Below are 13,639 nucleotides of genomic sequence, written 5' to 3'. Positions count from 1 at the left end.
TATCACCCAGCCCTTTGGGGCTCCTTATGGAACTACATGAGCAAGTAAAGGGAGCTTGGAAAAGTAATTTTACTGCAAAGGAGAAATAGAGTTACCCCTACCCAATGGAGACAGGCAGGACTACAAGCAGAATCCCAGGGCTCTTGTCAGACGTCTATATTTATATAGTAGGACAATGTCTAGCCAGGTGTGGTGGCACACACCTGTAACCCCAGCTACATGGGGTCTGAAGCAGGAAGATTGCTAGTTTGACAACATGGGTAACTTAGTGAGACTCTGTCTCAAAATAAATTTTTTTAAAGTCTGGGACATAGCTCAGTGCAGAAGCTCTGGGTTCAGTCAAGTACTACAAAAATAGAAGAAATAAAACAGCAGCAGACAAATATACATGGCACTATCAAGGCCCTGGGTGCTTCCAGAATGGAAATTTGGATTATACCAGTGAGTTAGAACCCCAAACAGCAAAGACACGGACTGAGGCAAAAAGAACACAGAATGCTGGGAAATGGAGGGGGAGCCACAGACCCTTCCCCAGGCGCAGAAATGAGCACTGCACATTTCTGCACAAGAACACATTCAGCCTGCCACTGGCCTTCATAAAGCTACAGTTCTTACCACATCTCTCATTAGTTTCTGATTGCTGTTAGCTACTGAAGGCAGTACAGTTAAAGTTTTTCCCAAACTACTCTATCTTCTCACTTTTGATTATTCTTCAACCCTGATTTATACTTCCCCAAAACAGACTCTGCCAATCATGACTAAAACCAACCATGACTTCCCACTTGCCAAAATGAAAGACCCTCCTCAGTCCCCTCTCCTGTGGCTTCTCCTCAGATTCTAAAAATCTGAGTGTTTCCTTTGTCTTAAAAGAGTCACAAGAGCACTTGTTTCTTCCTCCGTTTATTAACATTCCTGCTCATTCACTGCTAGCTCCTCCTTTTCTACCTGTCTCTCAAGTGCTAGTGCTCTCCCCAAGTTTGATCCTTCTGCTGAACTGTGTCCAGCACAGGTGCTGGATTAGCTCCAGAGGGGGCAAACTAAGCCACCTACAGCTGGCACAACCCCATCCCGGGCAACCTCCACCACCCCAGGGCCCTGTCCACTCCACCCTCCCGGAGCAGACCTCTCCAGAGCCAGCCTCCCCTGAGAAGCTAACACAGCTCTAAGCCTCCGTGGAAATTGAAGTGGAATGTTAGAAATAATAATAATAATCAACACCACCCTAAAAAGAGAGACAAATACTTGGGAAGAAATTTTTGATATCTCCAGGAGAGGATTAAAGGGAATGAAAGAAAAACCAGTGTCCTCTGGTTGCCATGGAGCTCCTAATGTCCTCTCAGTTACAGTGAGAAGCACTTGAGCTCTGACAGACAACCAGCTGCCACTTTTCTCTCCCCACCAGGGGAAGATTTAACGCCTTCCAGAGTGCGCGAATATTCTCATCATTTGATTAACCGCATCAAATGCATCTCACAGTAAACAGCTTCCACTGACATCTATGTTATTCCTGCCTACTCTCCACAGATCCCTTTCAGGTATAAAGACCCAGGTGCAAGGTTTCCCTCTGCTGCCTTAGTCCAGACCTGTGCCACTGCCATCGAGACCACCCTCAGTTGGGGCGGAGCCCCTGCGATGCTTCTGTCCTCCTGAACCTGCACCTGAGTGTTCATGAAGCACCCTGAGGGCGACAGACCCCGAAGGCGGAGGCAGACTTGCTTCTCTGCTTGGGGTGCTGAGAGGGCTCCTCTCTGAGCAAGGTAGAATGTTACCCAGTCCTGAGACCTTGCGATGTAAGCTCAGTTGTGTATCTTCTTGCCTGTGAGACAACGAGGCATCCTTTGCTGTCTGTGCTGCTGTCTCAGACTCCACTGCAGTTTAGGATAAGAGGGGAACAGGTCGTCACAGGAGAGAGCCAGCAGCCAAGAGCGTAAAAGGGGTGGAATGTAGGAAGGAAGGGTTTTCTTTATTATTTTGCAAGGAAAGCAGGAGCTGCAGCAGGGTCCAAGGCCTGCATGCCCTTTGCAAGCTTTACGACCTCTAGCCCCAAACCCTAAAGCCGGGAGGGCCTTGTGCTGGGAAGAAATGGGGCTGCTGGCCACGCTGGATTCAGCTCCACAGCAGCCTGGAAGGAAGGCATCAAGACGAGACGGCAGGGCTGCCTCAGAGAAAGGGCAGTCAGGACCCGGGGGCTCTTCCACCCAACACGCCAGGAGCACGGTTAACACAACGAAAGCCGCAAATCAGCCACTGCTTCTATCTCTCACCTCTGAAATATTCTACAATCCTGCTTTATACGCCCCTAAAATGAGCAAGGTCAACCACGACTAAGGTCAGCCATGACTTCTTTGTCTCAGTGCAAGGCTCTTCAGTGCCTTATCCAGCCTCTCATCAGCTTCCCACAAATGGAGTAGTTCTTGCTTCTTAAAACCGTCATGAAGCCATTTACTTCCTCCTTCGGGTATTAAGATTCCTACTCATTCATACCTGGCTCTTTTTCTGCCTTCCTCTCAAATGCTGGCATTCCCTAAAGCTTTGCCCTCAGCCCTTCTTTGTTCTCACTTGACACATTTTCCTAGGAGGTCCTGTCATTCCCATGGACTCAATGGACACATATACGCACAGGCTCCCAAATGCCTGCCTGTACTCTGACTCCTCTTCTGCACTGCAACCAGACTGACATTTCTGAACCCCTAATCTAACCCTATTTCCCACCACTTCAGGACTGTCGTGAATTCCTATGACCTAAAGGATAGAGTAAATCCTCCTTAGCATGACCCAGAGGCTCCCCCCTACAAAGCCCCTTCCTGTCTTTCCGAGGGGGTCACTCACTGTGTCTTGGCCTCTGCAGCTCTGCTCAGCCCTGGATGCTCCAGAGTCTCCCACCCGAGGAAGGGCTTCTGCTCATGCTCAGATGCCTCCCCTCCCTCAGCCCTGCCCACCTGATACTTCAGAGTATCAGCTCCCCTGTGGAAGCTCTGTGGCCATCCCTTTCCCCACATTAGCGGGAAGGTGAGGAGCAATCCCCTCCTTTACACTATGCAAACATCTCAGTCCTATCAAACCATGCATGAAGAAAGAAAGCCATTTTTCTTCACATGTGACTTTTCTAGAATGAACTTCTTGAGTATAAGGACTGTGTCCCACTCACCATTATACCCCAGGGACAAGAGCAATGCCTGGCACTTGATCAATGCTGATGGAACCCAGTAAGGAAGGTGGCAGCTGTTAGCTCATATGCTAAACACTCAGGTGCAAAAGGAATTCAGGGTAATGGTGTTTTCAAGTCGAGAAGGGGTTAACGTGGAAGGCTTGCTGCTTGGAATCAAGATCTGAGTAAGAACAGAGTGATTGTGTGGGCTGACAAAGAAAAGATTATTAAGAAGGTGAGTGCATTATCTGAAATCATGACACTTTTTAGAAGGAAAGGGATTACTCCTCATAATTATGCCAAAAAAACAGGTATAAAATAGGTCTGTAAAATGGGATATGAGGTCACCCTAAAAACTATAAACCCCCAATTAATTGTTTTAAGAGTGGCATGAAACAATTACCAAAAATTAAATCTTCTATTTTCCTGGCTGCTTCTTAGGATAATTTTAATAATTTCCAAAATACTGATCTGCAGTTTTTTATCCAGAAACAAACATTACTAGCTGCCCACCAAGCAACTCTCTCCTCTAGTCTTTTCTGGAAATGCAATTTTGTTCAGGTCCCCAACCTTTTTCCCCACAGTGACCTGGAAGAAATCCCAGGTTATCAGCTAATATGGGATTCTCGTTCCCTTTGTAGCTGACTGATAGGAACAAAGGCAAATGACGGAGTACAGCCATGAGACTGCCAGGAGGACGCAGGAGGAGCTTCTTGGGAGAGCTTCTTTCTCACAAGGAGACACAGTGGGACTTCCACTTCTGACCAGTGGATGACACCTCAGAAATACTGGATAAAATATTTTAAAACACATGGGTAAATATGTATCTGAGCAACCTGGAAAACGAATACAATCCAGAAATGATAAGAAATACAAGCAGAAAGATGGGTGAGCAACAGTGCTCAGCTTTGCTCTGTAGCATCAGCCAGGCCCTCTCGGCCCAGAGCTCAGCTTCCTGGAGGCACACGTGAGGACAGTGGCTGGGCGTGGAGCCCACACTGCATTGGGAGTCAGGGGACCGCGCACAGCTCCAGACCTTCAAAGGCAACACTCCCTGTACCTCTGTGTAAAACGCTCCAGCAAGAAATTTGTGTGGCCTCAAGTTGGTGACACCTCAGGCACCTAGGAGAAACTTCAATCTTCTCTGTATGAGCTTAGTCCAGACACAGACACTGAACATTTCCCATGGACAAGGACAAGTGGCAAATAACATGAACTCACAACCAAATGCTCTAAAACATGAGTGAGAACCAGGAGATCTAAAATGGAGAATCAGGCTGAAATGTCCTCCCACGTATTTTAAATCATCTATAGCTGTAGAATATAAATATATTTAACATGTTTAAAAAGCATAAGAAAAATGTGAAATGCAGTCAGTTTTTTATATATTTGGGTTCCACATAAATACATCCAACTAACCACAGATTAAAAATATTTGTTTCCTAAAAATACAGTATAATGACTACTCACATAGCACTTAGATTTGTAAGTAATCTAGAGATGAGCTAAAGGACACAGGAAGATGTGGGTAGGTTATATGCAAATATTATGCTATTCTTTAGAAAAAACTTGAACATCTGCAGGCTTTGGTATCCAGGGAGGCTCCTGGAACCAATCCCCCATGAATTTCAAGGACTGACTGTATATGCAGAAAAAAAAACTATGAAAGAAGATCTTTGTTAATACCAAGAATCAACAAATGGGCTCAAAACAAATTAAAAAGCTTCTGCACAGCAAAGAAAACTACCAGCAGAGTGAAGAGACAACCCACAGAATAGGGAAAGAAAATTTGCCAGTTACTCCTCCAAAAACTAATATCCAGAATATATCTAGCACTCAAAAAAATTAGACCCCCTAGCAAATTTAAAGACCCAGTTAAAAAATGGGCATCTGAAGTGAAGAGACTTTTCAGATGAAAAAGTACAAACAGCCAATAAATATATGAAAAAATGTTCAATGTCACTGGCCATTCGAGAAATGCAAATTTAAAAAACACTGAGATTCCATCTCATTCCAGAAAGAATGGCTACCTTCAAGAAATCAACTAATAACAAATTCCGGAAGGGCTGTGAGGAGAAAGGAACCCTTCTCTATTGTTGGTAGGAGTATAAACTGATAAAACCACTATGGAAATCAGTATGGAGATACCTCAAAAAACCAAAAATAGAAATTCCAGTGGACCAGCTATTCCCCTTCTAGGATCTTCCCAAAAGAGTTAAAGACATCATATTACAGTGATATATACATACAAATCATAATAACTAAATCTTGGAAACAGCCTATATGTCCATCAACAGATGAATGGATAAAAAAAATCTGATATTTATACACAATGGAGTACTGCCATAAAGAAGGATAAACTTGAGTTATTTGTAGGAAAATAGATGCACCTTGAAACCATAATGTTAAGTAAAGTAACTCAGACACACAAGCTTAAATATTACATGGTTTCCCTTATACAAATATTCTCTATAGGTAGGTAGGTAGACAGACAGATAAAAGAGAGCTAATAGGAAAAGAGAGGAAAAAAAGGTATTGTAATCCAGTGCAGACAATGTTATCTATAAGAATACCTTGACTTAGTACAATTTTCCTTCATGTTTTATATGTTCTTTGGCCTATTAGTCTTGTTTTCAATTTGTATATATGATAATTAACTTTATAAAGTTTTATAAGATGAATAAATTAATCTGATGCTCGAAAAATAAAGGGGGAATAAAGGAAGGGGAAAAAGGGAATTATAATGTGTTATGTACATGGATTAATTCCCTACAATAAATGTTATCATTACATACTATAAACATGTACTAATAAAAGTTTAAAAACTTATAAAAATAATAAATAAAAACAACTCCAGCAGTTACGAAAATATGCAAAATAAAATTTATAGAAATAAATCTGGAAAGAATCCATGTATAGATTGTGTTTAAAACTATAGGAAGAGATGTAAATAGACACTAGGCTGGAGCTCATCAGTGGGTTGGGAAGGAAGAGTCACTGAGATCAAAAGAGAGAAGGGTGTGTTTCCAGAAGAAACACATACAACTCTGTACAGTACACAGTGCTCGATAGTGTGATAAATGACTGTTACTGTTTTAGGTACTTATCATAACATGCTGTGCTTTTCATCCTTTAGAGCATAATCCTACTTATATAAAAGAGTTTACTGTAAAACAGTGTGCTGCTATGCCAGTGGTAGCCTCATGTGTCTCGTGTTTAACTGCGTATTTGGATAATATCAAGGGGCCATCATAGATGATTGACATATCCCTTCTCAGTTTGCACTTAGACGTTGGCACTCTGTGTGGTACTTTGTGATACACACAGATGAAATTGCCTAATAACATATTTCTCAGATCATATTTCCATCACGTGTCACATGACTGTATTGAAATTTAAATTTAAAAAATTTGGCCTAGGAGGAGTCTACTAACTAATTAGAATTTTTTTTCCAGACCACAATTTGTTCAATATTAGTTTTGAAAACCTTTCTAAAACAAATCACATCCTTTGTAATGCTTGAGATTTTTTTTAGATTATATGGAAAAATGTTTAAGTACTTTCCAGTTTTATATTTGAATATTTATATTTGAATATTATAGTTTTTTCCCTTGCATTGTTTCTCTTTGAATAATTTTAATTTTTGTATATGTGTGTGTTTAGTGAATGATAATAGTTATATATTTATTTTAAAAGAATAAAAATAAAAATAATAATTGATAAGTTGGAAACACAAAGCAAATCTGAAATTTGAAAATTAATTAAACAAATTAATCTCACCAAATATTAAATCAGCAATACTATCACACATTTTGAAAATTACTAGAAATATATATATATAGCTCCATACAAGTAATATTGAAGACAACTAGAGAAATTCAAGATAGATTAGACATTAGGTGACATTAGAAAATTATTTTAAAGTAGGAAGGAGAATGTTATTTGTAGGCAGAAAGTGAATAATGACCGCACCTACCCTGTAGAGACACAGCATTTACACAGTTCCTGCACACCCTCGGCAGGGAGTGCAAAGCCTCCTGGAGAGTCACAGAGGGAGGTAGGAGCTGCACCGGGTCCACTCGCAGCTCTCAGGGCTGCAGGACCCGAGTCCACAGGGACAGCGCCGGCCAGCACTGGGCCACCCTGCCTCAAGAGGAAGACACGCGCACACGAGCACAGGAGACCCTGAGAAGCCTAGAGGCAAATGTCCTCAGGTCACGCTTTGTGCCAACTTGATGGTTCTGTCAACTTCGGAGTTTTCTAAGAAGCGCTCAGAGGTGGAGCCAACGTCTGCCACAGAGAAAGGCAAACTGAAGGCGTGACAAAGGCGGACAAGGCCCCTTATGAAAGAGCAATGAAAACCTCTGTCCCTCCTAGAGGAGAAACAGAAAAGTTTAAGGCCCAACACACGAGGAGGCCGCCCTCGGCCTTCTTATTCTGTCCCGAGGATCACCAAGAAATCCAAGGAGAGCTCCAGGCCTCTCGGTTGGTGATGTCTTGAAGACCCCAGGAGAGAGGTGGAATAACACTGTGGCAGAGGACGGCAGCCTTGCAAGGAGCAGAGGCTCGAAGAGGACCTCACTGCCTGCCGAGCTAAAGGAAACCCTGATGCAGCAGAACAGGGAGTTGTCAAGGCAGAAAAAGCAAGAAAAAGAAGGAAGAGGAGGAAGAGGATGGCGATGAAGATGAATGAGTTGGTTCTGGTGCAGTGTTTTGCCCTGTCTATAAAGGATTTAACTCCCCTGTGCACAACTCATGCCTTGTAGAGAAAACATCCGAAAGGTGAGGCTGTGTGAGGTTTGTTTTTATACTGTGCAGTGTCTTTTCTGCACAGTTAGCACACTATGGAACGCGTCTTCGGATAGCCCTGTCCTGCTGGCATTTTCAACAGCCCAGTAGAGTCTGGGGGTTGGAAATGGGCTGGAAACTTAAAGCAGGTGCTTGATTTAAGTTGGTGCAGAGCACAAATTAGTTATAATTTGGGGGACGGTTGCTTTTCCGCTTCAATTGTCTCTGTTGCCGCTTGTACGAAAGGTTGTTCTGTTAACTGAATAGCACTCTGTAACTGCAAAAAACAGCTGTAGCTGTTTTCTTGACATTCTGAATGCTTCTAAGTAAATGCAACTTTTTATTAAAAAAAATAAAACTTCTCATAAGAATGACAGAAGTTTCAGCGTACAGTATCACCTATGAGGTATTGCCTAAAAATAATTAAATTTAATCCATGAAACTTTCTGATACAGCTTTTAGTTTATAATAGGAAATACAGAACACAACGTACTAAGCCAGCTGGAGGCTAGTGACAGGGTGTCCTCTCAGCAGGTCAGGGTCAAAAAGGGCGGACGCTAAGTCAGACAGTCTCCAGGAGGAAAAGGACTCACGTCCTGGACTTGATATCAGCTTGGCAAACCCTGGCATAAAGGATGTTTGGGTCAGTTGCTAAAAACGTGACCATTGTCTAGGCATCAAATGAAATCAAAAGTTTAGGAATGTGAAAGGGTAGAGGTCACCGACTAAAACAAACCTCAGGTTACAAAATTCTACAGAATACACATAGACCATAAGCTCATCTGGGAAAATCATAAACATATGTAAACAATGGGGAAGAGTAAACATTGAGATTTTGTCAAATGTGAATTCTAGATAGTAATACAATGATTTCCTTTTTTAATTGGGGGTGATCTATATTTTTTTTCATTTTATACAATGCTAATGTACATAATAACAAAAGACCCTTTTCATCTTTAAAACCTTTAGAAGAAAATAGATGAGATTATCTATATAACCTTGGAGTAGGAAAGAATTTTTTAAATTAATTTTATTGGTATGTTTTAGGTGTACAATATAATGACATTCGTCATTGGAAATTTGCACCTTTACATAATCTCTCTTGGTTCTTATTTTTCCCCCTTCCCCTGCCCTCCCTTCAACCCCTCCATCCCTCCCTATTTACAAAGACTTTGTTTCCATTTTTTCATTTTCTCATATTAATTCCATTCCCTTTTTCCTTTCCTTTCCTCTACCCCTCCCACTTCCCCTTCCCCTTTGGATCTTTTCTATTTCACACTGTCTATTATACCTTTTAGTCCTGAGTTACACTTTCAGTTTCTCACACTAGAGAAACTATTCGGTATTTACATATGTGTGTCTCATTTATTTCACTTAAGAGTATCACCTCAGTGTGCATCCATTTAGCTATAAATGTTTCTAGTTTCTCAATCTTTATGGCTGAGTAGTACTCCATTTTATTAAACACACACACACACATTTCCTTTATGCAGTCTCCAGTTGATGGGCAACTGTGTTGTTTCCAAGTTTTAGCTATCACAAATTGTGCTGCTATGAACATGGGTGCACATATATCACTGTGGTATGATTCTTTTAATTCTTTGGGGAAGATACCCAGCAGGGGAAAAACCAGGTCAAATGGGACTTCCAGTCCTAGTTCTTTGAGGTATCTCCATACTGATTTCCACAGTGGTTGCACCAGTCTGCACTCCCACCAGCAGTGCAGCAGGGTTCCTCTTTCCCCACACCCCCACCAGCATTTGTTATTGGTTGATTTCATGATAGCAGCCATTCTTTCTGGGATGAGGTGGAATCTCAGTGTTGTTTTCATCTGCATCTCTCGAGTGACCAGTGATATTGAACATTTTTTCATATGTGTATTTGCTATTTCTACTTCTTTGTCTGAGAAATGTCTGTTCATTTCAGGCACCCATTTTTGGTTTGGATCTTTAAATTTGGGAGGTCTGATTTTTTTTACATTCTTTATAGATTCTAGATAGTAGACCTTTGTCTGAGGAACAGCTGGTAAAAAATTTTTCCTACCTTGTAGGTTACTTCACACTGTTTTCTACCACTGTGCAGAAGCTTTTTAATAAGAGGAGATCCCACTTCTTGATTCTTTGTGCTAGTTCATGTGCAACTGAGGTTTTGGTCATGAAATCTTTTCCTACACCAATGTCTTCAAGAGTTCTACCTAACCTCTGTTCCAGCTGGTTTAGTGTTTGTTTTAATGGTTAGATCTTTAATTCATTTTGATTTTAGTTTAGTGCATGGTGAGAGTTATAGGTCTAGTTTAATCTTTGGCAAGTTGAAGCCCAGTTTTTCTAGCACCATTTGCTAAAGAGGCTATCTTTCCTCCTGTGAGGGTGTTTGGCTCCTTTATCGAAGATAAGATGGCTGAGTGTGTCTGGAGTTGTTTCTGCACCTTCTAATCTGTTCCACTGGTCCTCGGGTTTGTTTCTTTACCAGTATCATGCTTTTTGGGAGTTTTTTGGTTTTTTGTTTTGTTTTGTTTTGTTTTTTGGTACCGGAGATCGAACTCAGGACCTTGCACTTTCGAGGCAGCCAGCAGCACCACTGAGATAAATCCCCAGCCCCATTACCATGCTGTTTTAATCACAGTAACTTTGTAGTATAATTTGAAGTTGGGGGTTGTGATACCCCGTACCTTGTCTTTGTTGCCTACAAATGCTTTTGCTATTCTAGGTCTCTTCTTGTTCCAAATGAATTTTTGGATTGTTTTCTCAAGGTCTGTGAAGTATGCTGCTGGAATTTCAGTTGGGATTGCATTGAATGTGTATAGCAGTTTTGGAAGTATGGCCATTTTCACTATGTTGGTTCTTCCTGCCCAGGAGTATGGGATGTCTTTCCATTTTTTGATATCCTCTTCAATGTCTTTTTTCAGAGTGCTGTAGTTTTTAGAGTAGAGGTCTTTGATTGCTTTCATTAGGTTGATTCCTAGGTATTTCAGTGTTTTGGATGCTTTTCTGAAAGGAATTGTTTGCCCTATTTCTGTCTCAGTGAGTCTGTCATTTGTGTAGAGGAAAGCTATTGATTTCTGTGTGTTGACCTTGTATCCAGCTACTCTACTGAATTTGGTTATTAAGTCTAGAAGACTTTTGGTGGAGTTCTTGGGGTCTTCTATATAGAGTATCATGTCATCTGCAAACAATGACAATTTGACTTCATTTTCTATCTCTATTCCTTTTATTTCTTTCTCTTGTCTAACTGCCATGGCTAATGTTTCCAAAACTATATTGAACAGGAGTGGTGATAGTGGACATCCTTGCCTTGTTCCTGATTTTATTGTAAAGGATTTCAGGTTTTGACCATTTAGTATGATATTGGCTGTTGGTTTTTCATAGATGGCTTTTATAAGGTTGAGGTAGAGACCATCGATTCCAATTTTTTGTAGGGTTTTTATCATAAATGCGTGTTGGATTTTGTCAAATGCTTTTTCTTCATCTACTGAGATGATCATATGGGTTTTGTCCTTGGCTCTATTAATACAGTGTATTACATTGATTGATTTGCAAGGAAAGAATTATTTTTAAACAACCCCTAAAAGCACAAAGCATAAAGGAAAATTTATAAATGCTACTATATTAAAATAAAGTCTATTCATGGAAAGAAAACACAAAACAAGTCAAACCACAAACCAGAAGAAGATATTAATATTTGCAACAATATACGAACTTAAAAAGGTGGTAGTGTGGAATAAATAACACTCCTGATGCCATAAAAAGTCCTAGTAGAAAAATTAACAAAAGTTATCAAAAGTAATACCACTGAAAATGATATGCCAAAGTCTGTAAACCTATTAAAAACATTCAGACTAACTAGTAATTGAGGACTAGTAATTAAAACCAGGAGGCATAATCCACTCCCACCACATTTTCATAAGTAAATGCCAGTATCAAATGCCAATGAGAATTTCAAACAGCAGAAACTTTCAGATGCTGTCAAGAAGAATGTAAACTGTTTCAAGTAACCTAAATAATTTGGCATTAACCTGCAAACTTGAACAGTCTCACTGCACACGATCTATCAGTCCATGTCTGGGTGTATGTATTAGAGCTGTGTTTTACACACTCTGAACAGGGAGTTACTCAGTTGAGCAGTTTCTAAAAGCATTTTCCCATAAAATAATAAGGAACAGAAAATAAAATACGAGAAAAAAGAGACAATACCAAACCGCACCGCTAGTGGATGAAATGGCTTTGTGGGCATCTGAACACATACGCAATGCAAAGCGCATTTCTCTCCGTGTGTCACGTGCCAAAGCCACTGTCCCACAGAGCACACGGGGTCTTGTACTCCAGGAGACTCAAAGAAGGGGAAACTGGAGGAGCAAAGCCCAGCAAATTCAAAGGCCTCCAGAAGGAGAGCAGACAAGGGCCTTGTGGCACCTGGATGAACAGAAAGCTGTCACAGAAAATGCAACAAGTATCAGTCCATTTATATGATGAGGTCTAAAAACACAACTGCAGAGACTTAGCTATGGTCAAAGTCAAAAGAGAAAGGAATGCTAAAGACGAAGACGAGGTTATCCTGGCAAATAGGAGGGGCAGAGTGGGATGAGGCTAGAAGGAGAGGCGTCTACGGTTCTGCCCGGCTGTGTGCTGAGCGGTAAGAAATGGATCGTGACATCTCCACGCTTAGCACTGGCCTCAAGGTGATGGTGCAAGTGACGCCTTTTTCTTAGTGCTTCCCACTGCTCACAGTTAAAGATTCCAGCACTGACACAGTCTCTGAATTCGGGTGCTGTCCCACTGGGATCTGGCTTAGGACAAGCTGTCACTTAGCTTCTCCCTCCAGTCTCATTTTATCACTAAAACCTTGCAATGTTTGTCACCCTAACTACAAAGAGACTGAGGAGAGCAGAGTCTTTGAATATAACGAAATGATAAGGGACTGCAAACGCTGATGGCCCCATCGGATCAGCGCATGCCATATGCAAGTGTTCAAATGTCACTCTGTACCCAGAGATGTGTGCAGGTATTGCACACTGATGAAAAAACTTAAAGAGCCTTCTGCAGCCACAGAAAATGCAGGAAGAAGCCACACAAATCTAGGTTAAAAAAAGAAAAAAGATCTGTTTGGAAAGAAGAGGCTGTCATTACATCAGGTCACCATTTTTTCTGCCCAAAAAGACTTCTTCCTCAGAAACCTTTTGATTAAGTATGCATGACACCAAGGACAATCCCGAATCCGTAAATCACCCAACAGAAAAGGAGCCCCTGGTGGGGGCGGCCTCACCTGCTAGAAGATCCAGCCCTGCTGCAGCAACAGCCGGAGGAAAGCCAGCAGCCGTGCTGGGCCCCAGGACTCCCCAGGGCACAGGGCGGGACAGTTCAGGCCAGGCACGTCCTGCTGTGCCAGCCAGAGGGATAAAGCACAATGGGTCCCTCAGCAAATCCCATATGGGAGAGGAAGTAAGACTTCCATCCAGCCTCCCTGGCAGTGTAAAGGGTAGATGAGAAACAGGGACGAAAAAGGGCAAATGCACACACTCACGCATTCACACACTCAGGTGCCATTTATCTCTCCACCAGCCAGCTTACGGCACACCTTAATGCCTATTACTTCACTCCATCTTCAAAACAACTCCTCAGGCCAGGGATTTAGCTCAGGGGTCCCGCCGCCTGCCTGGCAAGAGCAAGGTCCTGAGTTCGATCCCCGGTACCAAAAAAAAAAAAAAAG

At 41.8% G+C, this 13,639-nt stretch overlaps 1 protein-coding gene across 7 annotated transcripts in view; it reads right to left on the bottom strand.

Moving 5' to 3' along the window:
• The window catches only part of Hhat (hedgehog acyltransferase), a 280,152-nt gene that overhangs the window by 199,954 nt on the left and 66,559 nt on the right, over nt 1-13,639 (bottom strand). The gene's annotated exons all lie outside the window — the stretch shown is intronic.

Source organism: Heterocephalus glaber, unplaced genomic scaffold (assembly GCF_053883595.1).
Source record: "Heterocephalus glaber isolate CG9 unplaced genomic scaffold, H.glaber_assembly_v1.0 deba00001600, whole genome shotgun sequence".
NCBI classification, from domain to species: domain Eukaryota; kingdom Metazoa; phylum Chordata; class Mammalia; order Rodentia; family Bathyergidae; genus Heterocephalus; species Heterocephalus glaber.
This window is presented reverse-complemented; position numbering and strand designations above follow the sequence as displayed.